The sequence below is a fragment of the Zonotrichia albicollis genome, chromosome 1 (genome assembly GCF_047830755.1).
Source record: "Zonotrichia albicollis isolate bZonAlb1 chromosome 1, bZonAlb1.hap1, whole genome shotgun sequence".
Taxonomy (NCBI): Eukaryota; Metazoa; Chordata; class Aves; order Passeriformes; family Passerellidae; genus Zonotrichia; species Zonotrichia albicollis.
Window position 1 is genome coordinate 31,446,378 of NC_133819.1, and position 25,137 is coordinate 31,471,514.

The following is a 25,137-nucleotide window of genomic DNA, read 5'->3' on the forward strand; positions in this document are numbered from 1 at the left end:
TTTAAGACTGTATTTTTTTTAACCACATAATTTATTTAATAATTATACTATGGTCTCTGCAGTGTGAAAACAGATCTCTTATAAAAAGAGGAGCCTTTGATTCCAAAGATTATTTGGGATCTAGACCTTTTAAGGAAAAGGAAAGCAAAAGTTGAGTGCCAACTGTGTTGTTAACCCTGCACTTTACAAAGAGAGTCTCTCCATGAAATAGTGAGCAGGCAGGGACCACCTTTAGGGACATGTGTCATGGGTGGTTGCACAGGTCACCACAACGCAGGGCCGCTATTCACACAGAGTGAGAATGTTGCAGTGTCATGCCTGTGCTGCTGATTCAGCTCCTTATCAGCTCCTGGCTTGGAGCTTTGATAGCTGATGTGACAAACCATAAATAATAGAGGGTCAAGCTGAGCAATGTTGTTCACTCTGACCTTCTAATACTTCTGGCTTATTAGATCAGTCATTAGCGTTTCAACAGGCTGCTGAGAAACAGAGTACAGTGGCTTTAGCTGCCAAATCCTCCCCTATTCACAGACAGCCTCTCTGTGTAGGTATTAAATGCATCCCAGGGAAAAAAGTCGTATGTTCCTTGAAAGGAAATCAATTTACAAAATAGGGTGAAAATTGCAGAATAGCCAAATATAGAATATGGCCATGTATAAAGAGAATCTATCAGCAAAAAGCCCCAACCTATTACCACCCCCTGGAGCCCCTCCAAACAATAACCTAAAAAGAAGCTCAATAGTTATCAGGGAAAATCCTTTTTTTTTTTTTTTTTAACCAAAGGGATATGAGTAATAGTGTAAGAAAAGAAGGCAATGAAGATGGTCAGAATCGGACAAGGAATAAATATACTGTCATTGTCCAACCTCTGCCTCCTCCAAAGTTCTGAAGTTGAGGAAGTTCAGTAGTTTCCATTTTAAGGCTCTGTATTTATAATGCTGTGAATTTTTCCATTAAAACTGTGAAATTTTCCATACCAGTGGTCTGCCAAATCTTAAAACTTTAAAATAGTTTAAAGAAAAAAATACTTCAAAATCTCATAAATTCCAAAATTAATTTTATAAGCAAGCGTATTTTAGCTAATTTTAAGAATTATCTTACAATTATTTTCTTGAATGCATCTAAATGGGCTTAAAAAAGGAAGATATAGCATCATAAGTGCTACACTAGAAGGAAAAAGACATGCCATTAGCACAAGCTTCTAAGATTTGCCTCAAGATTTTATGGCTGCTAAAGCAAACAGGGCTAGATGCCAGGCACACCCCTTACGTGGGTTTATATGGAGCTCCATGACCACCAATGCTGTTGCCCCTATGTTATCTTGCCTTATAGGAGGGGATGTTGTCAATCACAAGCTGACAGCCATGCCAAAGAGCCACCCTGAACAACAGTGTTGCTCTACACAGCAAAAATCCTGTTTAGTTTTAAAAAACAAAGGGTTAAAAAACTGTATACTAAAAATTAGTACCAAAAAACCTCTGAAGATTATGCATTCAACTGAGAGATTGGAAATGGACAGAATTAAGCTTTCCTTGCCAGCCCTAAGTGTCCTCTTTCATGCTGTGTATCAGTCTCAAAATGAGCAGTCTTTTTGTTTTTCGTTTTTCCTACAGCCTTCACACTTTGTCAGGCACAGGGGTTTCCTGAGGTACTGTAACATAGAAGACTGTCATCTGCTCGAGTGTCATGAAAAAATTGAGGAGCTGCCACAAATGAAACCAGAACAGGGAGACAGCAAGCTCTCTTCTGAACACAGCCCTATGTTATGATGGATAAAAGGATTCTTCTGGAACTGTAGCTCCAGAAGTGAACCCTCATCTGTCCTGATTTTGTCTCTTCTGTAGACTCATGTTCCCCATGTGATTCAAGTGAAAGTTTTATAGGTGGAATGCACTTTTGTATTCCTTATTTCCTGAGTGCACAACTTCATACACTCAGGACTGATTCACAGAAGTGCTGAGTACTCACAGATGCTGCTGAAATCAATGGGGCTTATCCTTTAGACATATAAAATACCATAAATAAGCTAAGCATCTTGGAAAATCTAGCTCTGAGCACATCATATTGAGGACCCCAAATTAGTAGATATTTTTATCAATCTTGGCCATAATGGCTCAACACTTCAGTTCCCCATCTGTAAAGTGAGTCTAATAGTACAGTCTCACTTCTCAGGTTTGAAGGTAAATTAGTATTTGGGAAGCACTCAGAAACCCTACTAGAGAATGCTACAGAAACACCCATAAAGATATTAATAATTCAGTATTCTGCACAGGGTTTGAATGATGTGCAGTAAGGAAGGCATGGAGCTACATATTGAGTGATAAGAATAAAAAGAATATTGAACAGCTGCTCACTCTGGGAGCATCGTCCATCCTATGAACTGAATGATGTATGTGTCTCTGCAGTTAAAGACTTATTATCATGCATATGTGCAACGAGCTCAAATTAAAGTTGCAAAAGCAAGCTTAATTCTGATTTTTCTGAAGCTGAGGGGGCTTAAATTTGCAACATGCACATACTTTCAATGTAAACATTTTGTGTGATCATCTCTGTACTTTCATGTTTTCCTCCTGAGGACGTGAAAAGTTTCCTGTGTCAGTGAACCCAGTTGTCACTTACATAAAGCATTCATGTGGCCTGGGTCACTCTGGGAACAGATGTATTGATTTTCCAGGGACCAACACCAGGGGCAAGTTTGGTTTGAACCATCTTCTTTATCTGATTGCATAATTTTGTAGTGGCTGCTGGGGAAAAGTGAGGTATTAAGTATGTACAGGGCAAGAGAAGCAAGCTTGTCTTTTGGCTTTACTTTGTGTCAGGTTTTTTTGGTGGTTAATGTAGCATTGGGAGAATCACATAAACTTCCATCCCAGAAATGAAGTTATTGCCAAGGCAAAAATTCCTATATTTACATATAAATGTCCCCATTCAGCATGAATGAATACCTTTCTCATTTGTAATGAAGTAGCAACATCCACGACAATCATATTCTAAGACAGAGATGTTAGATTAAACTGACTGTACGTATCTTTGGATGTAAACCCAATCTTTCAGAAAATCTACCTGATCCAAATGAATAATCCTTACCAAACATGTTCTGAATTATGACCAGATTTCTATATAAGATTACTTGATATCAACAAAAGACCTCTGTAATACAGAAAAAGGACTGCTGGCTCCTTCTGTCTCACTCAAGGATGTAGGCCCATTTTTAGTGTGTCATCTATGTTTAGATCAAAGGCTTGGATTTTCCCAGTGACCTGGAGCAGTCAGTAGACATTGTGGCTTTCTGTTATTTGTGACCAAACCACAATCCACTATTTTTAAACCTGCCATCTACTTTTCACTTTGAGTTCGGGAAAGAGAGAGAGTGGTATTTTAAATTTTGTTTAATCGGTCATGTAATGACAATTAAAAATATCTGCCTCTCCCCTTTCTTTATTCTCATTTTACCCCAGATTTCATAACAAATATATTGGATTTCCAACTAGTTGTAGTCCTGTTCCACATTATATTTTCTTGTTATGCTAACTCAAAGATTATTTCAGAGAAAACTGTATCATCCCTTGTCAGGACGGAATTTAAAATATTATATCATATTGTTTTAAGCAGGCTCTTAATTTTGCTTGCACTTCTAAATGCTTTTCTGGACATAGATACATTTCTGAGGAGAAAACAGTAATGTTTATTTACACAACTCTCTTTTCTCCCTTTTACTTTTTTTTTTTTCCAGAAACATAACTTATTATCTACTCCAAGATTAAAAGCATTCTAAACCATATCAGCTACGAGAAATAGCTATCTTGTTGATTTTCAGAAAGTCTACAATACTCCATCTAATGTATTCAATGAATTATTTATTTCTTAAAGAGATACAATAAATCTTCACCTACTGTATTTGATGATTTTCATAGCAGGAATAATAAGTAATATGATTTGAGTGTGATTGGAACCAGGTACCAGGAGGGGGGGAAGGGAGGTCAATTTAGACTATTTACCAAGCACATTGAAAGACAGTGCATCTGTAAAGACACTGGACCTTGCTACTCATTTAAAGTTTCCAGGTGAAGAAGTTGATGTATTTCCACTGAAAATAAAGATCAGCAATTACTTCAATACTTATATTTTAAAGGAGCAGCTTAGGTGCAAAAGCACAATGGTGATGTTCACTGGCATTGTTCCCTGTTACATTGGAGTGGTTCTGAGTAATTCCATTGATTTCAGTGGACTTTCGTTGGGCTAACTGAGAATAGAATCTGACTCCATGTTAGCTGGGGGTGAGGAAAGTGACAGGAATATAAATAACTCCAGATAAGTATTTGAATTACAAATACTCGGCAACATGGTTTCTATCTGTTAAGGATGGTCATACCAAGTCATGAAAGTTCTGGATACATCCTCTCCTGTTTAGTTCATGCAGTTATAAAAAAGATAAAAAAATAAAGCACTGCTCAGTGGCAGCTGTTTTTGATGCTGATATTATATACTGTTGATGTCATATTCTGAAGATCAGAGGATCTCTAGAGTACCTCAGAAGTGTGCTGTCCCATTCAGACTTTGAATCAACCAAAAATTATAGCTTAGTCGAATTTTTTCTTGGCAGGTGGTGAGAGAAGTTGTTGAGTCCCCTGTCCCACTGCTGTGTGTCTACAGAGTGACAAACAGCTGAGCAAACAGTTAGGAGCATGAACACCAAGCCTTTAGATTTTAATGTTTTCCAAGATATTCAAAGGAATCATGCAGAATATTTCTGTGCATCATGCAGGAATTTCAGGGTTTAACAATTCCTTGCATCGCCATGCTTTGCCTTACCTTGCTTTCCCTGTCTCTCCATCCACTGCATTCATCTCTAACTTTTACTGATGAGATGGAGACCCTGGTTCAATCAGAGCATAAGATTTTAATATAATACCTTACTCCTCTTGCCTTCTTGTGTAAGCAGGTATATTTTACACGGAATACCTGCTGTGGGATCTTGCTCTAGATCTAGAATTAGCAGCAAAGCACTAACTGGTACCAGCTCTCTCTATATTTACCTGTATCCATCATCCATTCACCTCTGAGGCCTCTTCACAGATATGTTCAGACTTTCATGCAGTCTTTAAATCCACTTGAGGTCTGGTTCTTTCAGATCACTGGTGCTATATAAACATATATTATCAATATTTTAGTCATCAAAATATCTGGCCTTCAGAATATGCTGTTAAGCAGCAAACAGACTGACTTAGGTAATTTTGCCTTATATACTTTTCTGTTTAAATCTCTCTTCTGTGAAAAGCTATTCCAAACATCTATTTGCAAAAGTACCTTAGTAATTTGCATCTATTGAATGGATTGCAGATTCTGTTTTCAATTTTTAGAATATTTTACTTTAATATTTGCGTTAGTCAACGACTTTTGGCTGGTAATAAGAGTGCTGGCACACAAAATAAATTCATTCTTGTTTCACTTTTTTTTTTTTAAAGCATGTTGAGCTTTCTCCTCTCTTGTGCATTAGAGATTTGAGTAACTATCTAGTTAATACTCGTTCTGCTGATACTCTGGAAAGCTTTTCTTTAACAGCATGAATGAACTCAGCAAAAACGTAATTCTAAACTTTGGCTGACATAGCTCAATAAATCAAAACCTTCATCTCCCAGTCATGCACTTAGTTTCATTAAGTACATAAGAGTAAAGCTAGTAATAACATTAATATGGCTTAAAAAAATTGCATTTAAACCTGTTGGAAATTCCCCACAAATAGACCTAAATAGATACTGATACCATTAAACCATCTTATTTCAGGTATGCACATTCAGGTGGCACGATGTCCCCATTCTGTTTCTTTTACCAGCTGTGGTGGGAAGGGGGAGTTTCCCACTGTTGGAACCTCTTGCAAGTCTTGGAGGTTATTTTATGGTTAGAAACATCTGGATGCAAATGTCTTCCACCAGCTCCTTCAATGTTTCCACGAGTCCCCTCAGAGCAAAGAATTGGTGTCCAGGGAGATCCCATAGGAAGGGCAAACGGGTCAGTGGAAACTGCCACTTTCCTACCTGTGTAGGCAGAGGGTTATAGACCACAGTAGGCAGCATTTTACAAGATGCATCTGAAAGAAGATGGGGCAGGATAATCCAGGCATTTTGAATTTATAATCTCAGCTATATAAATTGGAAGATGTAGGCAAAGCCAAAGATCACAAAATCTGTCCCAAAAAAGCCCTTATCTTTGTGAAAAAACCCATGTTTCATATAGCCTTAAAGCTATCACAGCCAGCATTTATTGTAGTTCCTTAGATTTGTTATGGGATATAGAATGTATTTGTGTGAAAAAGAAAATGGAAAAGCTCCCTTTTATTTAAAGGTTCCTTATTCAGAGGATGTACAGCTTAACGGCAAGGCTCTTTGTTAAACTGGAGTACACAGGGCATCATGATGAAATAAACTTCCAAGTTTTCTTGCTCATTGCTCATTCTTTTGGCCTGATTTCCATCTTGATTTGTCAGATGTTATAGATTAGGGAACAGGAGTCTTACTTTTTCAATAAATGCAAAATGTAATGGCATTAGTAAAGATGTAGTTTTGTAGTCAACAGTGTTTTCTAATGGCACCAAAGAAAAGTTTTCCAGCTTCACGTCAGATGATTGAGCTTGGCAGTATCTATTAAATCAGACTTCAAGCTTCATGCTGTTCTTTTTAAATTAAAACTTTTACATATTTAATCCTTGCTTTACTGTACTGTGGTAAGATGGTAAATTGCCAGTAAAAAGATTTCTTTAGTAATAATTAAGAGCAACTCTTTCTAAGTCAGCTTCATATGCATTTTTATCTTAGTTTAAATTAAGTTTTTGATATTTGAGAGGTATCTAGATGTGTCTATCACTAAAAAGTAGTATTTGCCTGTCAGGGTTGTTATAGGAATATTGTGTCCCATTCAGATATTAAGTTTTTAAAGGGGTTCAGAAGAAAGGTGCAGGAATAATTTGAGAATTGGGAAGTGCTCTTTACAATGGCAGCCCAAAGAAACTTCATCTATTTAGATTATTTAAAAAGCAAAGGTAAAGAAACAACTTGACTGTGGTCTATAACCCTCTGCATAGCAAGGATAAGGTAAAAACAGAGGTGAGAAGATTCTTAAAAAAACCAAACCAAAACAAAAGGCCCCTTATAACATGATCCATGGCAGAAATCAGTCAGCAGTTTTCAAACTGGAAATTTCTGAGGAGGGAGAACAATTAACCAGTGGAAAATACTGCCAAAGGATGCAGTCAATTTTCTACACATTAAATCAAACCTGCATGTTTCTCTGAAGGTACACTACAGCTTTATCACAAGCTGTGGCTTGAGGCAGAAATTGTTGGGAGAGCTCCTGTAGCGTGAGTTATGCAAGAGGGCTGAGCCCACAATTGTAACTGTCTTGGCCGGGAATGTGTGAATCATGTTCTAGTGCAGTATGAGCCATTCTTTCATCAGGTTCTGTAAATTTATATTAAGTGCTGTCCAGGTCGTTACAATCCTTTAAATAGACTATCAAGTCTCAGGTAGTCAGAGACTGCCCTTTTTTCAGCATGTAGAGTACAGAATCACATTTTTCTTGATGGGAGGGGTAGACTTTAAGCTTGGCTCATGGAAGAGCTATGGAAAAAAGAAAAACCTAGGAAATGAAAACTGCTTTGTTCCCGTTTACACTGCCACTGCCTTTCTTTTGTTTCTTTGGTGTGTTAAGTTCACCTGTTTGCCAATGGGTAGCTCAGTGTCCTTTCTGAGCAAATAATGGGTTTGCACCAGAGCTGTTGTGACTGCCCAGGGTTTTCCAGGGCCTCTTTAGCTACAGTCCATTTTGTGATGAAGGCCTATTGAGATATTGAAAAAATGTTTGATTCATTGGCATCAATTGCCACTGTTACCTCATAGTTGTAACACCATAAAAACATTTCTCTCGTACCCTAGGCTGGGAGATAGCTTTGTGTATGGCTGGTGATTTAATATGGTTTAAAAGCAGTCTGGGATTCTGGCTGTTTATATTCTGCTTTCCTGTATTTTCCTTTATCAGGAAAAGTGCTTGGAAACTTGTACACATTCCAGGCACCAAGCCTGTAAACGCTTTCCAGTGCTACCTTACTATGTAGTTTTCCTCAGCCTTTAACTGGAAGCAGGATGTTTTGCTATTTTTCACTTTTCTCTCTTGGTGAAGAGTTTTTACATTTCTACCTGCAAATGAAGAATTTTGCACAAATGGGAATTCTCCAAGATAACATTTTAGCCTGACAGTAATGATCCTTTTCTTGGGGTTTGGAAACTACCTACCTTCACAGATGCAGGTTTTTAATATAAGCTGTGAAATCATGTGCTTATGTTGACCCTGGTCACCCTATTCCTGGCTTTTCTATCTCTGATCTAGATGTGTGCATGACCCAATATAATCATTCTCCTTCTCTGGTTTGCTTCCTACTCATTCCCTATTCTGTGTGGTTTTTGTGCATTGCTGCTAAATGTCCCACATCAGTCAACACCAGGGCATTTTAGCTGGTGTTATTGCAAACAGTTTGTTACCAGTGCTTTTCTTAGCAGTGCTTTTCACTGGTACCAATGCAATCTGGGGAAGTGCAGAGTGGAGTTTTTTCCCCTTATTAGGATTATTCACGTTTTGTAGAAAAAACAACACAGAGAAAAATTGCAAAAGTAACTGATAATGTCTAAGCAGAGGCATTTGTAGTTTCGTTGTTCTTGTAATTGTAGTCCCTAACTATAAATGAAGATTTTTGAGAATTGAAAATAACAAATTTCTCCGTCATTGTGATCCAGTTTTGTTCTCTCATTTTCATCAGTGGTAACAAATGAAAATATCTTTTAAATGAAGGTAGTGAAAAGAAGAGTTGTTTGTAGAACTCTGTTAGAACAGATTGCCTAGGAAAGGCTCTGAATCTGTATTTGTCTTATTTTTTCCCCTTTGACTGCCTGGACTAGTAACATCCAGACCAAATGGATCTGGTCCACTCAGTAACTCTAGTAATTCTTTCTGCTCTGGTGCCTCTGAGGCAGAGAGGCTGGACTCAGGAGGTAACAAGCATTGATTTTAGAAGAAAAAAGCACCCAAAAGTGTCTCTAGAAACCACAGAGTTGAGGAACAAAGCATTTCCCCACCTTTGCTAAACCTTTAGCCTCTACATATAGCCTTTGTTAAAGAAGTGTGTAATGTCCAATATCTGATGCATAATGAGCTACCTCAAAGAGACATTGTCAAGACCTTATTTGGAGCATTGTCTTTTGTTATCTTGTTTCCCAAACATAAGGTTATTTGAATCTCTCAATACGTCAACTAATATGTTGTTAATTATTTTATTTTTTAAAAACCTTTGTTTTTTTGTGCTTCTATCTAAGGATCATGTAAGCCTTTACATATTTCCATACTTTCAGCATATTTTATGCAAATGGCTGTTAAAAATGAAAATTCTAATTTCAAATGAAGAAAATTCATGACATGCATCTTGTGTTGCAGTTTAATCACTGTATACCCAGGAAAGTATTGACAGTTGTCCCGTGGAAGCTATTAAAGTTCCTGTCCAAGGTTAAATGAAATTGCAGTTTATCAGAGCAGCATTGAGAAAATAAGGGAATCTGTTCATGGCTCTTGATTAATGCCAAGCATGATCAACACAAGGGGGTTCATTAAGCTATACATCATGTGGGTAATTTAACATGTCATTGTGCCTGCTGTCTGCTTTAACTCTCTGCATAACCCAGTGTTCTGAACTTGTACCTGAAGTGCTGTCTCCCAGACTTTGTCATGCTTGGGTTGGCTCAGCATCTGCATTTATACCAATCCTTTTTTTATGACCATTCTGGGTTTTTGTTTAACATTTGCAATTTATACTGGAAATGCTTCCTTCATTGTATAATTTTCCTTGACTTTTTAGATCTTTCTATATTTTGGGAAATTGGTGTTGAACAAGGCAGTCAGAACTAAAGGAATTAGGTCCTAATCCTAGGAGAGAACAGCCTCCTTAATTCCCAGTGAAGAACTGCATCTCCATACAAGATCAAGCCTGACAGCTTTCCACACAACTGTTAACTCTGAAAGATGGAGTGGAAAGACTTCCAAACAGCTACAGAAGTCTTCTGATTGCAGGTGTTCATCCTCCTTGGGATTTTAACCACAGAGACATTTGTTGGGAAGGCAGCATAGCACTGTGCAAGGAATCCAGGAAGGTTTTAGACCACTGAGATGGATTTTCTAGCACAAATGCCAAGCAGATCGGACTTGAGCAGCCTGATTCCTTGATACAATGGAATGACTGGTTGTGTGAATGGGGGAGGACTGGTGGAGATAAAGCTTTAATAAGGTTTTCATGCCATCTCCCACAGCTCTTCCATATAAGAGACTGCTAAATGCATTTATTCTTGTCTTGGCTGTTGGACCCATAGGCATTTATCTGTGACTTCATGTTTAGTTAACAGCTGACAATAAGAAGACCACCATGATGTTGAAATGGGACTGACTCAGGTCAATGTGTTCCTCATCAACAACAGTGATATAACAGAAGGTGCTCTTAGCAAATTAGGAGGAGTAGTTAACATGCTTAGCAGGAGAAACTCAGTCCAGAGGGGCTTTGAGAAATTTAGGGATGGAGCCAACATAAAATCTATGAAGTTCGGCAAGAGGTGCAGGGTCCTGAGTGGGGTCATGCATCAGTGCAGGTGAGGGGAGCCAGCGTGGCTGAAGAGGTCCCTGAACAGCGGCCACCAGGCTGACTATGAGCCAACAGTATGTGCTCACTGCAGATAAAACAAATCTGCTACTGAGCCATACTGCAAGGACTGAGGCCAGTAGATTAGGAGAAGTTATTATACCATTATGCTTGTTATTGATTAAGCTGTGCTAGAAATATTTGTATCCTTGGGTTCTTCAGTTCTGAAAGCATGTGTAGAAAGTGGAGAGGGGCCAGCAGAGGGTTATGAAGGTCAGGGACTAAGATAATTTCCTTTCAAGGAGAGGCTGAAGAAGCTGGTCTTTGGTCTGGAAAAGTGGAGGCAAAGGAACAATATGATTGTATCCTTACACTGCTTGCAGAAGATTTGTAGAAATGATGGATTCAAACGCAATTTTGACAGCTGGTAAAAAAAAATAAGATGCAATGGCCTACTAGTACCCCACTATGCTGTAACAAAAATTTCAGGAATGTCCAGCGGTACATATGAATGCATGCTGTGCTCAATAAGTGGCCAGGATTGTGGGTCATGAGGCTGTATTCCGAAGTCTCAGAGGGCTGAGGTTTTAGTACTCTTTGATGTACTTGAAAGCCTCCTACAGTGCTATAACTGCAAAAGTACAGTGATGGTGCTACATGCACTACCTGACCAAAAAACCCTGTAACATACCTCCTCAGTGATACCAGTGAGGTATCACTGATACCACTGTGAGTGGTTTAGAGCACAGTATGCACCAGCTATTAGCATTTTTGAAATTCACCTTGTTCCCAATGAATTTAGAAAATATCTACTACACACTTACATTGGCTGGTGATTTTCAGCGCCTATTTATTTGCTGTGCCGTTTCTTGTGTTAGCTGTAGGAATCTACTCAAGGCAAAGGATGCTGCATTTATTTTTCCAAATGTAACACAGGTATCAAACAGAGGAATCAAAGGATCAAGTGATTTACAGAAGATGCACCTAAAAATTCAAATAACACAATTCAGGTTATGTACTATGCTTTATTTAAGCAACTGAAGTGATTTTCCATTCTCCTCATATTTACTTGTTTTCATTTAGTCCTGGGATTAGCTGAGATTCTTGTATCTAGGAAGGACTGACTGTGCTAGGACTTTCAAAGCATTGTCATTTAATGAGAAGTTTATCTTAGGATTGGATTTTTTTTACAAAAAATGTATTTGCTGCCTACATCCGAAAATAACTGTCTAATTTCTTTTAGTATAGGAATTGAGAATTGAATATAAGTAAAATATTACAGTCATAAACATATTACAGTCTAAAGCCAGATTACAAAAGTGTATCCTGGTTGTAGTAAGCAACACAAAATGGTTGTTTGATATAATTGTAGTTAGTGTATTACTGCTTCTAGCAAGTTTGCCTTTACTTACAACTACCATGTCTCTTGCTGCAGTGTGAATCCCTTTTACTCTGAAACCTTAAATAGTTTTCAGGTATTCACAGCTCCATAGTGGAATAGTTTAAAAAAGATAGTGTATTGTTTTCTCCTGCCATTAATTACCAAAGGTTTATTTACAAGACAATAATTAATTATACTTCTGGGATGCTCAAGAGTCTAACATAAATCAAAGCAGACTTGATAAGAAGCGATGAAAGTCTCACATAATTAAACAGGGCACTAGAGACCAATTGTTTATAGAATTATTTGCTTGGGCTAATTGACACTAATTATTTAATCTGATTTTCTTCTTCCCAGTAATGCTTCTACCAATTCTCTGTTCTTGGCTGATGGCACAAGCATATTTCACTTTATCAAGGTGTTCTCACTGTATCAATACAAAGTTTTTTCAGCTGTTACCTTCATTAGACTATTTTTGTAGCAATGCAAGAGGGAAGTATGAAAACTGATGATCATTAAGTTTTGGTAATTTCCTGATTCCACAAGGTATTGAAGTGTTGCAAATGCTAAGCAAGGCAATGAGTTAGTTGATGATAAAAGTTAATTCTGTAGTAGAAGCAGCCTTAGGAACACAAACATGAAGCATATTTTCAAGCCAGCTGATAGTATAGCTCACTTGCTACAGCTCCCTAGCTACTATAAAAATTCTAATAAGAACTTTATTTCTAGGTGAAATCAGTAACATTTCCCTGATGATGCATTATCTCATATTTTATAAATATCAACATGCAGTACAAGAAACTGTTAATGGAATTTTAAAATTTCTTGCCAGAAACTGAATTCAAAGCCCGCTGATGTTATTGAATCTCTGGTGCTGTTTTGTTGAATCACCCCTCACGTGTTAGAGCAGAGCATCAGCATGTCATACAATTCTGCCATGTCCTGTAGTCATGCAGAAATAGCAGCAAAACACAGAGACAACCAAATTAAATAGGCTGATCCTAACATATCGCTGCATTCCATCTGGACATCTAATTTATTTTAGACTTTAGTGTTACTTGGTCAGTAACATGCTTGTAAAGATGTTCAAGTGTGTTTTTCGTCTGCCTCCTTAAGGAAATGAGGCTAATGTGATACTTTTACCAGGATGCCCAGAGACTCCCTTTACCAAAGTTTTAACTCACTGATCAATTTGAAATGGATGTAACAATGAAAGGTGGCTCAATTATATGAATTTCCAGTGAAATTCATGAAAATAGGTGTTTGTGTAGTGGGAAAAAAGATACGTATTAGAATCCCCACAGAGAAAATGACTGTAGTATAAATTCTATTATTAAACAACAGAGAATCTGTGTGGGGTACAGCCTATGACTCATTACAGAGCTAACGTTTCTTATGCAGTAGGGATGCACACAAGGGTTTTGGTCAACCTTTTGCAAGTGTCTGGTTCCAAAGAGATGACTCCTTTTCTTCTCTTTTGTGCTTAAACACTGGTGAGAATTTTCAACATGTAACTGTGTAATGTCTAAGCCAAAGCGTGACCAAGGTACACATTCTGCCCTTTCCACTGCAGTACTTCCAATTCACATGCAGCTTGAACACTGCTTTTCCTCTGTCTCTGGAGCTACATATCCACCTTTTTCCCCCATCAAAATATTTAAGTAACTGAACAGTTTATAAAATTGTGAGTATGATCCAGTTCTCAAGAGCTTGTGTGCTGCTCTGTTCCTACACATTATATAGCCAGAATTAACTCCGCATTCTAACACTAGTAATTCAGATATCTTGCTTATTATTGCTACAATTATTATTCTGACAGAACAGATAACATCCTCCTCCAAGGAACTCTGTGTTTTGTATCTTCAAATTACTTTTCAGGCACTACTTCTGACTATAAGCAAGGATTTCAACAGGTGATAGCAGGTCAGGGGTGAGAAGTAATATATTCAATACTTCAGACTGACTCAGGGAATATCAGTTATTAGTTGCTGCTTAATGTAACTGCACAAGCCATGCATTATCCAGGGCATGGATACTAGAAATAATATATCACCTAGCTATGTTCTGACTAGGTCATTACAAATATCTATTACTAGTTGGTTTTTATTAAATTACTTCATAACCAAAATCACAGCTTATCATTTGGTTTTCCCATCTTGAGACATATATGTAAGAACCCACATCACACAAAATCTCTGGTCCATGTTACCACTGTGATTTTTTATTTGATTTTATAAGTACCTTCCAATTCTTGGAAAAAGCTCTAGCATATAAACCTATATGCATGGAAATATGAACAATAACAAGAAGTTTTCAGCAAAAATTATAGTGGCATTATAGTAGCATTATAAGTGAACAGTGCATTAATTAGGAAGGCCTGAAAATGGGCTGTATTCTTACATCATCTCAGAAGAAATCTGTTAAAGTTCTTGTTAACAGAAGCCTTACATGAAAAATATGCTGCATAAGATAGAAATGCTGGTAAGTGATCAAAACACAAAACACCCTTCATGTCTCCCCAATGAGAGCTAAATATCTATGTCTGTATACAGATTCATAGATTTTGTCATAGTAAGCTATAAGAATGCAACAGAAATAATTATATTCTAAGTCCTTTTTTATCTTGGTGCTGGTTTTAAACTCACTTAAAACAATTTGAGTTTGTTTTTGTGCACCTTGTAGGGGAGGTATAATCAGTCTGTTACAAATTTACTTTTAATAGGCAAGGTAAAAGATGGGTTAGTGTTGGAATCTAATTATCAGTGTTGAAATGGATCTTGTATAGAGAGGCAATAGAACAGTGTGGTTTTGAGAATATCTTAGAGCTGTGCTTCAAAGTTGAGAGAAAGCTATTGCATTTTAAATAGTTGATACTTTTTAAAATGGAGAAACTGAAACTGTGAGGAAATAATAGAAGATGAAAACTATAATATGAAAATATGCATATGTAAGCATCTGAAAGTGCAAGAAGAGTTTAGGGGTAAACTGTAAAACACAGGTTTATCAGAGAACTTGTCTCTATCTATATTTTATTTTTTCAGTTATAATTTAGAGAAAGGAGTTTTAAGAAGGTTTTCCAAAATAATCAGGCAAGCTTGTATTTAAAATACATGTCAGAACTTTTTGAAAGTACCATGTCATCATTAGTCTAATTCTAAGAAAAAGCACCCTATATACTCCCAGATTCAAGGGAATTTAAGGAATCTGAGGAGATGAATTTCATCTCTATTTCCCTAACTGGCAGGGGGGCCAGGGTGTGCATCTTTTCCATGCCCAGGACACACAGCTGCAGCTGGAGAACAGGAGCTCAGCCTTCCAGGGTCTGCCTTGTGTTGCCACAGCTTGCTCCAAGCCTGACTAGAGCTGCATATACCATGCTCACCTCCTTTCTAAGGCTCATGAGGAAGAAATCTGTATGGACAGATTTTTATATTAGCTGTGGGTGGGTCCCACAAATACTGAAATTTAGTGGGAAGATAGAATATTTGGTGTGAAAACTATGTAAAAATTTATAACCATTCAGTCAATGTATTTTATCTAGAGCACAAGGTATTGATTTTGTTTCCAACATCTGGAAATAAATAACAAGGCTTTGCCCAGCCCAGGTGTTTTATAGTTTAAAATCCAGGTTCACCAAGGTTCAAACTTCTGTGTGTCCACTGGTAGGTTCAACAATGTAATTTGGACTGTGATCAAAGCTGCTCTGGCAGCCAGCAAACCTGAAATCAGACAGTCTGGCCATGTTTTTCCTAGGAGCAATCCAACAGATTGGATATACCAAAGACAATATTTAGGCTTAGAGACTGCAAGGGACTAAATTCACTGGTAGCTGTTGTGTGTTTGCCAGCTCAATTGGAATATCAGGCTCAGAGACTTTATTGGGTTCTTCCCATAACTGAAAGATCAAGTTCAGAGGTTTTCAACTTAATGAGAATTTTCCTAGGTCAGAAACTTATCTGCTTATACCATCTAAAAATCCTGTATGTATTTCTCACTGATCATAACGTGCTTCACTGCATTGTCTTTGATAAACGACTGATTTTTGGGAACTTTTATGATTTCTCATCCTCTCATCTAGTTGCCTCACTGCACTAAAAGACTTTAAAAAAAAAGTCAGAGTTTTGTCACAATGATGCACAGAAGAACAAAAATCTGTTGTTGAAAGGGGATGGGAACCTTGCTGCATTTATTGCCATTGAAAAGGATGTTCACCATTCTCATCTTTTCTTCTTCCCATCTTCCCTTCTTTGGGGTAAGTTCAACTTATAAAATAAAAATCACATCCCCTCAAGTACCAGTCTTAGTACTCAAGACTCACTGACTCCAGTATCTGATAGACTGATAACTTTTTGTCAGCAATTTGCACTTCCTACAGCCATGGAGTTTTCTGTTGAAATACACCACGTCTGATACACAGGAAATGAAATATATTTTGTGGAGAGTTTTTCAGTACGATAAAACCTATGATGAAGGAGCTATCAGACTTTTTTTATGCTGATGCCAATTGGAATTTGTATTCTTTGTAGATTTTATGAAGAATCACCTACTGCTGTATGCCAAGCTGCCACAACTGTACCTCAGGATCAAGGATACAAGAGAACAATTTCTTTATCCTCTCTTACGTTGAGCCTGGTAATCAATGGGAAGCAAAGCAGAATCAATATTAATTGATCAGTTAGGTTTTTAAATAATTGGCATTCACTCCACTCGCTAGACAAAATAACAACTGGCTTTTAGGGTTTGCCCTTTTCCAGCTCTTTTATCCCGGTTTGTGCATTTGTGTTTATCTCAGTAGCTGCTGTGATGCAGGAGGTGCCCCCAGGACGTGGCACAGGCCCCACAGACATCCCTGGTGCTGCAGACAGAACTCAGACAGTGGGGTGGTGAAGTGCAGCACCAGAGAGTGTTTTCAGAGCACTCTGCTCCTTGCAGGGCTGTGGCCAGGCTCACCTTCCTTTGGTTTGCTCCCAGTAATTCCAGCACTGCAATGAAGCCAGCCTGGCAGCAGCACCAGGCCTCCATGGAAATAGGGGCCAAATACACCAGCAATTACACTGTAGCTTACCTCATGCAATCTACATTTTTGTAGAATCCTTTGGAGCATACTAAAGGTTAAATGACAGCATCCATGAGCAATGAGATTATAACAGCAGAATATGGTTTATTTGTGTAAAAATATGGACCAAGTAGTGCTGGCTGTATACATACATGTTTGCAAGGAGCAGAGGAGGCATTGATGGCCTTTTGCACTCTCTAAACCTCTCTAAACCTCTCTTCAGGCTTCTGGAGATGGATTTGGACGCAGGTACATCTGTCCCATTCCTGGTCTCCCTCTGCCTACAACCACTATAGAGATGTTCATTCAGCATTGAATTGAGTAAAATTGGTGATACACTTTTTCAAATAACATCTCCTTTTAGGAGACCTTCAATCCCTCAGCTAATCAGGATGAATTTGGATCTTCTGACTCAACCCTTTGGCTGTCAGTGCTGCATGCTTCACATAGATATGTCTCTTTGATTTCCCCTGGTTTTGTGCCACAGCCAGCTGGGATTTCTAAACTGATCTTCATAAGACCTTTCTAGGATCTGGTCCTTCATCTCTCTCTTTTTTGGCTTCCCAGCTCTGAGATAGTTAGAAAACCTCTGCTCTACAGAAGTGGCTTGACACATTACAGATTGTGTCATGCTCAAGTTTTTCTGTGTCTCTGATTTATTACAGGCAGCATGAAATTTTGGGGATTCTTCACACCATTGTCTCTTAGAGAGCACAAAGAAGAGTAGCTATGGAGGACCCAAAGTCTGCCACTCTACTCAGCTCTGCCATAAAGTTGAAATGGTCACCGGCTGCCTATTTACCCAAGAAAAAACATATAAATGAGACATGTAATGTTGGTAAGAAAGCGTTGCAGAACTTGTGTTGCGGAAAATGATTTTTAAATGACTTTCTGATACCATGCCTGAATTTATGTTGTTTGGTACTTGCTGTGAGTGCCATTTTTTTATTCCGTAAATATGACTGCAGCATTTTGATCAGCTGTCCTAAATGCTTAATCAAACTCTATTATCCTGCTAGCCATAAACTAGCCAAGAGAAAGTTACTGCCTCAAAATGTTACTACCTATGGACCAGCCTTAAATAAGGCAAGTAATGGCCTTTTTCTTGGGTGTGATAGAAACCTCTGTTTTCTGGAACCAAAATATTTTTATACTTTGCTATTAAGTTTCATTGAAGCTTTGTCTACTTTTATGTAAAGTATACTGATTTATTAGAAAGCTCACTCCACAGTAAACTGATAATTGGATGCTGTTGAAAGAATGAGTTTCATTGATCTAGTCAGTGACCACAGACATTACTGAAGTAAACCTCTTAACAGTGCTGGGGCGTATTTTGGCCACAATCAATTTTTGTGAATCTTCCCTTGTAGTATTTTGTTTTATTTGACACTATCTGCATTGATCTAAACCCGGAGCACATTTAATGTGTAAAATTTATCTTGACAGAAAGTTTCATTACTTATCAGTCAACACAAACTTCTCATTCTTTATTATAGATTAAAAATCTGCTCTGACAATCTGTGCAAGTAACCTGTAGATACCTGTTGCATCAGTATGCGCGTGCCAGAGACAGAAAAAGGATTGTAGTTGGAGAGCTGGGCTTTAAATAAATGAGACATTGCACTTGCTGATGTTGAACAGAATGTTTTTTAATATCTGGCATGAAGAAGATGCCAAATATAAAGATTTTCTTCTCTGCTTTCTGTTTCTGTTTTAATTGTTAATTTTTTTTAACAGAGCTTAATTCTCTCTCTCCTCACAGCACATTTATGGCTCCACACAAATGCAGCCATTTTAGTGTTAAACTCCATGAACTCATCTCTTGCGGTTGCATGGACCCAAAGGTAAGAGATGATCCACAGAAAGACAGGAACTTCAGGAAAACCTTTCTGACATTTTTGAAGGTGTTTGAGTGCTACTGATTAAAGGCTAATGATCAGAATGTTTTAACTATGGTTCATGCTTAGCAATAATTATAATTTAATTTTAAACTAAAACATCATTAATACTTATGTTTATAAAGCAAGAAAAACCTGTGTGCTTCACATGAGATGTTTAAGTTAGTATCAGCTTGGGATGTTTGCCCTCGGTGTGGAAGCATCTGTTTGCAGGAAAGCTCTTAACATTCTGTATAAATAACATTCAAAATATTATTGTGGTGAACTAGATATGCTTTCTGAGTTCCTTGATTTTCTTTATGTTACATAATTCAGTAAGTTAATTAATAAGAAGTAATAAGTAGTGAACAAGGCTTAGTCATATCCTGATAGAGATGAAGTTTAAATTTTTTAACCAGATGCACACTACTGTGTTTGCGTTTGATTCATTTCTGGTAGTAGCTGCTTCTCATCTTGTGACTCTTGGCTGGTGAAAAAACATGGTTTTGTGTAAATAGTTTCATTCACATGAAATTCACTCCTGGAAAAAAATCAATTGTCTTTAGGATTTATAAAACCTTTCTTAAAATAAAATTCATATTCAGAACTATCTGATTAGATAGCCAGTGCTGTATTTTTCTATTTTTAAAATATTAGAGATGAAAAATTTCCATGTTAGAAGTTCCAAGATTAAGGTAAGTGCACTATGATCTAAAGACAGTAACTCAGTGACACGAGAAGTTTTAAATGTCTTTCCTAGGTAGTCTGAATTACAATTATTTCTGGAGAGAATTGCTGCCATCTTGCTCTTGCTGATTTATGGGCTGACTCTGAAGGTGAACATCAGGCTGATATGGCTTTTTTTTTTTAACAAAAAAAAACTAAGCCAAATTGTTTAAAAAACCTAAAGGCCTGTAAACAGAAGCCTGAACATTGCAATGCAAGTGAGAATGACTTTGACTGATGCTGAAAATTTGTATGAGAAGCTGCATTATATATCTTGGAGGTTTCACAGGAGGGGAAATCTAGCCTTTCCTGATGAGGAACAGCACTTTGCAAAGGCAGGATCACTCTGAACATCTTTGGTCCTTCCTGGGACTCATTTGTCTGAGCAGAGCAGTTAGAGCTGCTGACTCTGAATCCCTAACCCTGTCTATATTGGCACAAAATGAGACCTTTTTATTTCTCCATGGTTGGCAGTGGTGACAGAAAACTTCTGAGAAAACCTAAAATATTTATAGGATTTAAAGTTCTTTTTCTGCGTAAAGGACAATGAAAAGAGATCAGAATAAAGCAGTGCTCTACCTTTCCTGCATTCCAAAAGCAAAATTAATAAGAAATTGAGTGGTTGTCATGGTATTTACAGAAAGGAGATAATCATAGGAGGTACAAGTACACATTCAATGGGAGTGGCCTTTGCAGGAGATTTGATAGTGGAGAAGTTAATTTCCCTGGTGAGCTAAGTGAGATAACATAGTTTTATCTTTTTCAGAAAACTAAGGGTAAATGATCTGGTTCAATAACTCTCACTAAGTACATTTAGATAAACTTTTTTCTGTGTTTATTAAGTTGTTTATTTGTTATAATACTACTAGTCATCTAACACAGATGAGAATTTAGGTGGAAGCCAACAAACACCCCTTTAAGCAGCTGGCCCATTTCAAGCACTGAGAATAAATTAAATGATAAAGCACGCTCTCTTTGATTAGAAGACCAAAATTAGTAATTGTGGAAGTGTTTCAAATTGTAGGAAGAGCAGCTTTCATTCTGTGTGCAAAGAGATAGACATGTATGTGCAGCGAATGGTCTAACATTTCATTGCACAATTGTGTTATCTTTAAGGAAAGGGAGGACTGAAAAGGCACATGTTTCACAAGACTGTAAATGGCTTATAATGAAAGATACACCATTCACTTGTGGAAAAGAATACTAGATAGAATAGCTACAGTCACATAGGGTAACAATTTATCTTACTGCAGCTAGATATGTGAAATTTCACACAGTAGAAATGGGAGAATTTTCCACCCTGCTTTTGAATTCTGTATAGAATAAGTATCTGTTCATTATCTTGTATCTGTATGCACACACGGTGAACTCTGAAGCCTGACTGTCAGGGAGGAAGAGATTAGTCTGTGTCTGTTAAACAGTGAAGTCCTCTAAGTGCTTTCATGTTCTTAAAAGCTCAATCTGCACTTGTATATGCAATCTGCAGTGTGGTGTATCATCAAAGAAAAGCTACTGAGTTTGTGCATGCATGTGTAGCAATTGATTTTTTCCAAGGTACTTGCCTGGCTGCAGTATTGCATATTTTGAGGGTAAGATCAAATCATAGTGTTGAGGAAAAAGCCACTGCAAATATGGTAGTGAAAACAACAGCACAGGTGGCAATCAGATTTGGAATGCAGACATCTTAAATCAGTGCCCTTTGTGGGAATCAAGATAAATTTCAGTGATAGCAAGGTCTGGAAAAATAATTGTGCCAGAAAACCAAAAGGCCTGGGTGTCTTTTTGTCTTTAACTGTGTGATAGCTCTCAGAGTGAATCCCTCAGCTCACCAGAGAGAGGGCTTCTTAGGGCCTTGCCAGAATTTGATTGCTCAGTGTGTCTCTGTCAGGATTACCCACTGTGATACATCCACTAGGACACATAATTTCGAACAGGGAAAATACTCCATTAAGATTAGACAGATTAGGAAAATGAAAACATTTGCATTGTGAAAATACTCCATTAAGATTTGAGAGATTAGGAAAATGAAAACATTTGCATTGTGAAGATGACGTATTTGAAGAATCTGAGAGGGCTGCATTTCTGCAGCCTGGAAAAGAGATGGCTAAAAAGAAATCAATTTTCTCTCTTCATCTCTGTTATAGAAAAGACAAAGCCATACTCTTCTTGCAGGTGCACAGCAAAACAAGAAGTAGTGGACCCAAGATGAAACAAGGGAAATTCCTCTGAAGAAAAATTATTCTTCCTAGGGAGGTTGATTTTACACTGAAAAAGCTGCCCAGAAAGGCTGTGTAATCTCCATCCTTAGAGGTGTGTAAAATTCAGCTGGATGAGACCCTAGGAAACCAAATCTAGCTTTAAGCAGTGTTGGAACCCAATGGCTTTCTATGTCCCTTCTAACATAAACTACACAATCATATATTAAAAAAAAAAAAAAAAAGCAACAAATGTGGAACTCTGCTTGGCCAGTTGAATGCTCCCTTAAAATAGATTCATTTACATCTATGGTGTTTCCTCTTCAGAGCAGGAATTCACTTTTTGATTCTGTTTGGAGAGGATCAGTATCATTGGGATTTCTATCCTTGGCTAGTGCTTTTCTAGCTATAGCAATTGTCATTTAAGCCCAGCTGGAAATTAAGCATGCTGCAGCTGCTTGCTCAACTCCCCCCAGTCTTACCCCCCAAACCTGGTGGAATGGAGAGGACAATCAAAGTAAAATTTGTAGGTTGAGATAAGAACAGTTTAATAATAAAAATAAAGTAAAATACAATAATAATGGTAAATAATAATAATAATGATAATAAAAAGGGGAACCCAAGCGATGCACGATGCAATTGCTCACCACCTGCTGGCTGACGCCAGACCTCCCCCTTTCTGAACTCAGATCAGCCCCTCCTCTACCTCCTTTGTCCTCCTACTTTATGTACAGAACATGATGCCGCAAGGTCTGGAATATTGCTCTGGTCAGTTTGGATCACCTGTCTCAGCTGCATCTCCTCCCTATCTCCCATGCACCCCCAACTTCCTTTCCAGTGTGGCAGTCAAAAAACCAGAGCCTTGACTCTGTGCAAGCCCTGCTCAGCAATAGCAAAAACATCTCTGTGTTATCAACACTGTTCAAAACATAGTCCCATACTAGCCAGCGTGGAGACAATTAATTCTACCTCAGCCAAAACCTGCACATTATACAAATACCAGAAATGAGGGGTGGCTCCATAAGAAGAAAAAAATGAGAGTAAAGTTTAGAAAGCATCTAAACTGTAGGAGATCTGATAATAAGAACAGAGATTCTATCAAAGCCATGCACTTAGGTGGAGAAGGAAGTAAACAGACAAATGAAAAGATTGTGCTTTTTCAGACACAGGGCCAATCCTGTGATGAGTCTGTGACTGTCTTGGATGGAGAACGAATGTGCTGACTGGACTGTGACAGGCAGTCTGGATGTCTAGTGATGTGCTTTGACATCTTCTTTGTGATTTTGGTAGTGTAGATAGCTTTGATCAAAGCATATGGCCCTCCCATGCATCTTCAAAAGCAGTGGGATTGTCCCAGTTAAAATTTGGTTACTCTTGGAGTAAGGGAATGCTTGCTATGGAAACACAGCCAAGAGTTATCCATCTCACTAGCAAACAAGTATCCTTGCCTGAGGAGAAGTGACAGATGGCTTACCAAGCGTAACCCTGTAATTCACAACCTGCTTTATGTGGATCTCCTGGCTATTGCTTTCTTCTCGCCCTCATTTCCATTTCCATTCCCACTCCCACCATTCCTTGGGCTTTTGCCATCACCCTCCCACTCTCTCCCCATTTCTATGTTGTTGCCTCTCTCCCACAGCACTGCTTCTGCTCCCTCCCTGCATTTCTCTTGTAGACACAAACTGAACTGCAGGTCTGAGGGGATGTCTGGCAGCATGACCCAGTAGGGAAAGCTACTGTGGTGCTGCTCTTTATCCACATTCTCATTAGTGTTGCATACCTCAGCTCCTGGAAAGTGCTCTTATAACTTGCTATGGTCTGATATGTGAAAATTTTTCACTTCAAAACTTATCAATTATTTTGTGGTAAATTACAAGGAAGACAGAATATGTAAAGTGCTTGCTTTTTTTACACTGGACTCTCTGGGGCGAGTTTCACTCAGTTACTCAGCTGTGATTAATTTTGTTTGTTGCAATGGAAAGCTTAACAGGGTGTATGTGCAAGTTAGAGTGTTGGTGTACATTTCAGAGGAGAAATCAGGTTTGGATACATACTGAATCCTCCTGAATCTATATCCAAATGTTAAACTTTTCAAAGTTCATCTAAATTTGCTGAATTCTTGGTTAATTAGTTGCAGCGGATGTCAGAAGTACTGAAGATAAAAGGCCAGATAAATGTATCATGTGTCAATTCTGGAGTGACAGGAAGGAGAAAGTACAATCTCTCCCTCTCTTACTGAACCTTCCCACCTATGAGATATGGGCCACAAAGGTCACATAAAGTTCAAAGCAGATGTGTCTAAACCAGATTTCTTGAGAGCAAATCACATTCAAATTGCACAATTCCCTGTTGGAGTGCTTTACACCTGCTTTCCTTAATTATTTCAGTGACACTTATTCATTGTCATTGTTGCTCCTGCTTATCTGTGAATGGCCTGGGTAGGCTGGTGTGTGTGGCTCTGGACAGGGGGAGCAGCACATTTCAATGGGTGCTGGCAGCATCTTAGAAATTTTGCCACCGAGTTCAGTGGTAAATGTGAAATTCAGAGGGAGCTGTGGCCTGCTGCCATTTGCAGGCTGTAAAGACAAGGGGTGTTGCAAAAGGACACAAGTTTCGTGCAGAGGCTCAGATTGTAAAATAAGTTTGGGAGAAAGTGCAGCTACACTTTTATTTTGTGCTCCCATTGTGACACACAGTGAGCAGAAATCTTTGGTCTTTTGAAAGCCTCCTGTTTGCCTTTCTCCTTAAATGGCCCTGCAAGGAAATAGAAACAGACTGACTCTATTACACAGACTGGGAGATCTGTGTAAGTTTTCCTTCAAGTGTTAGAAGTTTTAATTTTATGAACTGAAGTGTTGCTGTATTTGTATTTCAAGGTGTGAGAACATTTGAAAAATTAGTTGACAATAACCAAATTTAAATGTAAGCTTTGAACCAAAACACTGTACTATTTTTTGCTTTAAATAAAAACAGATGATGCCCAAAACTTGCCCAATATGTGGTAACTTTATATGTACATTCCAGCCAGATATTTTACCAACAGTAATCTAGAAACATTAACATAATTGCAAATAGAAAATGTTGGTAATGATTTAAAGACATGTGATTACAATACAAATGGGGGGGTGAAGGGTAAAAACCTCTCATGGTTTATATTGCTCTAGTTGCTAGATTGGTACATTTTTTTACATGAAGTCTGCAGATCAGGGGTATAAAGATTGTGTAAAATTTCTTAG

At 38.0% G+C, this 25,137-nt stretch overlaps 1 long non-coding RNA gene across 1 annotated transcript in view; it reads left to right on the forward strand.

The window, feature by feature from the left end:
- LOC113460837 (uncharacterized) overlaps positions 1 to 25,137 on the forward strand; it is a 43,278-nt gene that overhangs the window by 11,226 nt on the left and 6,915 nt on the right. Inside the window, exons 3-4 of the long non-coding RNA XR_012579464.1 lie at positions 17,769 to 17,941; positions 18,866 to 18,947. This is a non-coding gene — a long non-coding RNA (uncharacterized LOC113460837). The remainder of the gene's footprint in view (positions 1 to 17,768; positions 17,942 to 18,865; positions 18,948 to 25,137) is intronic.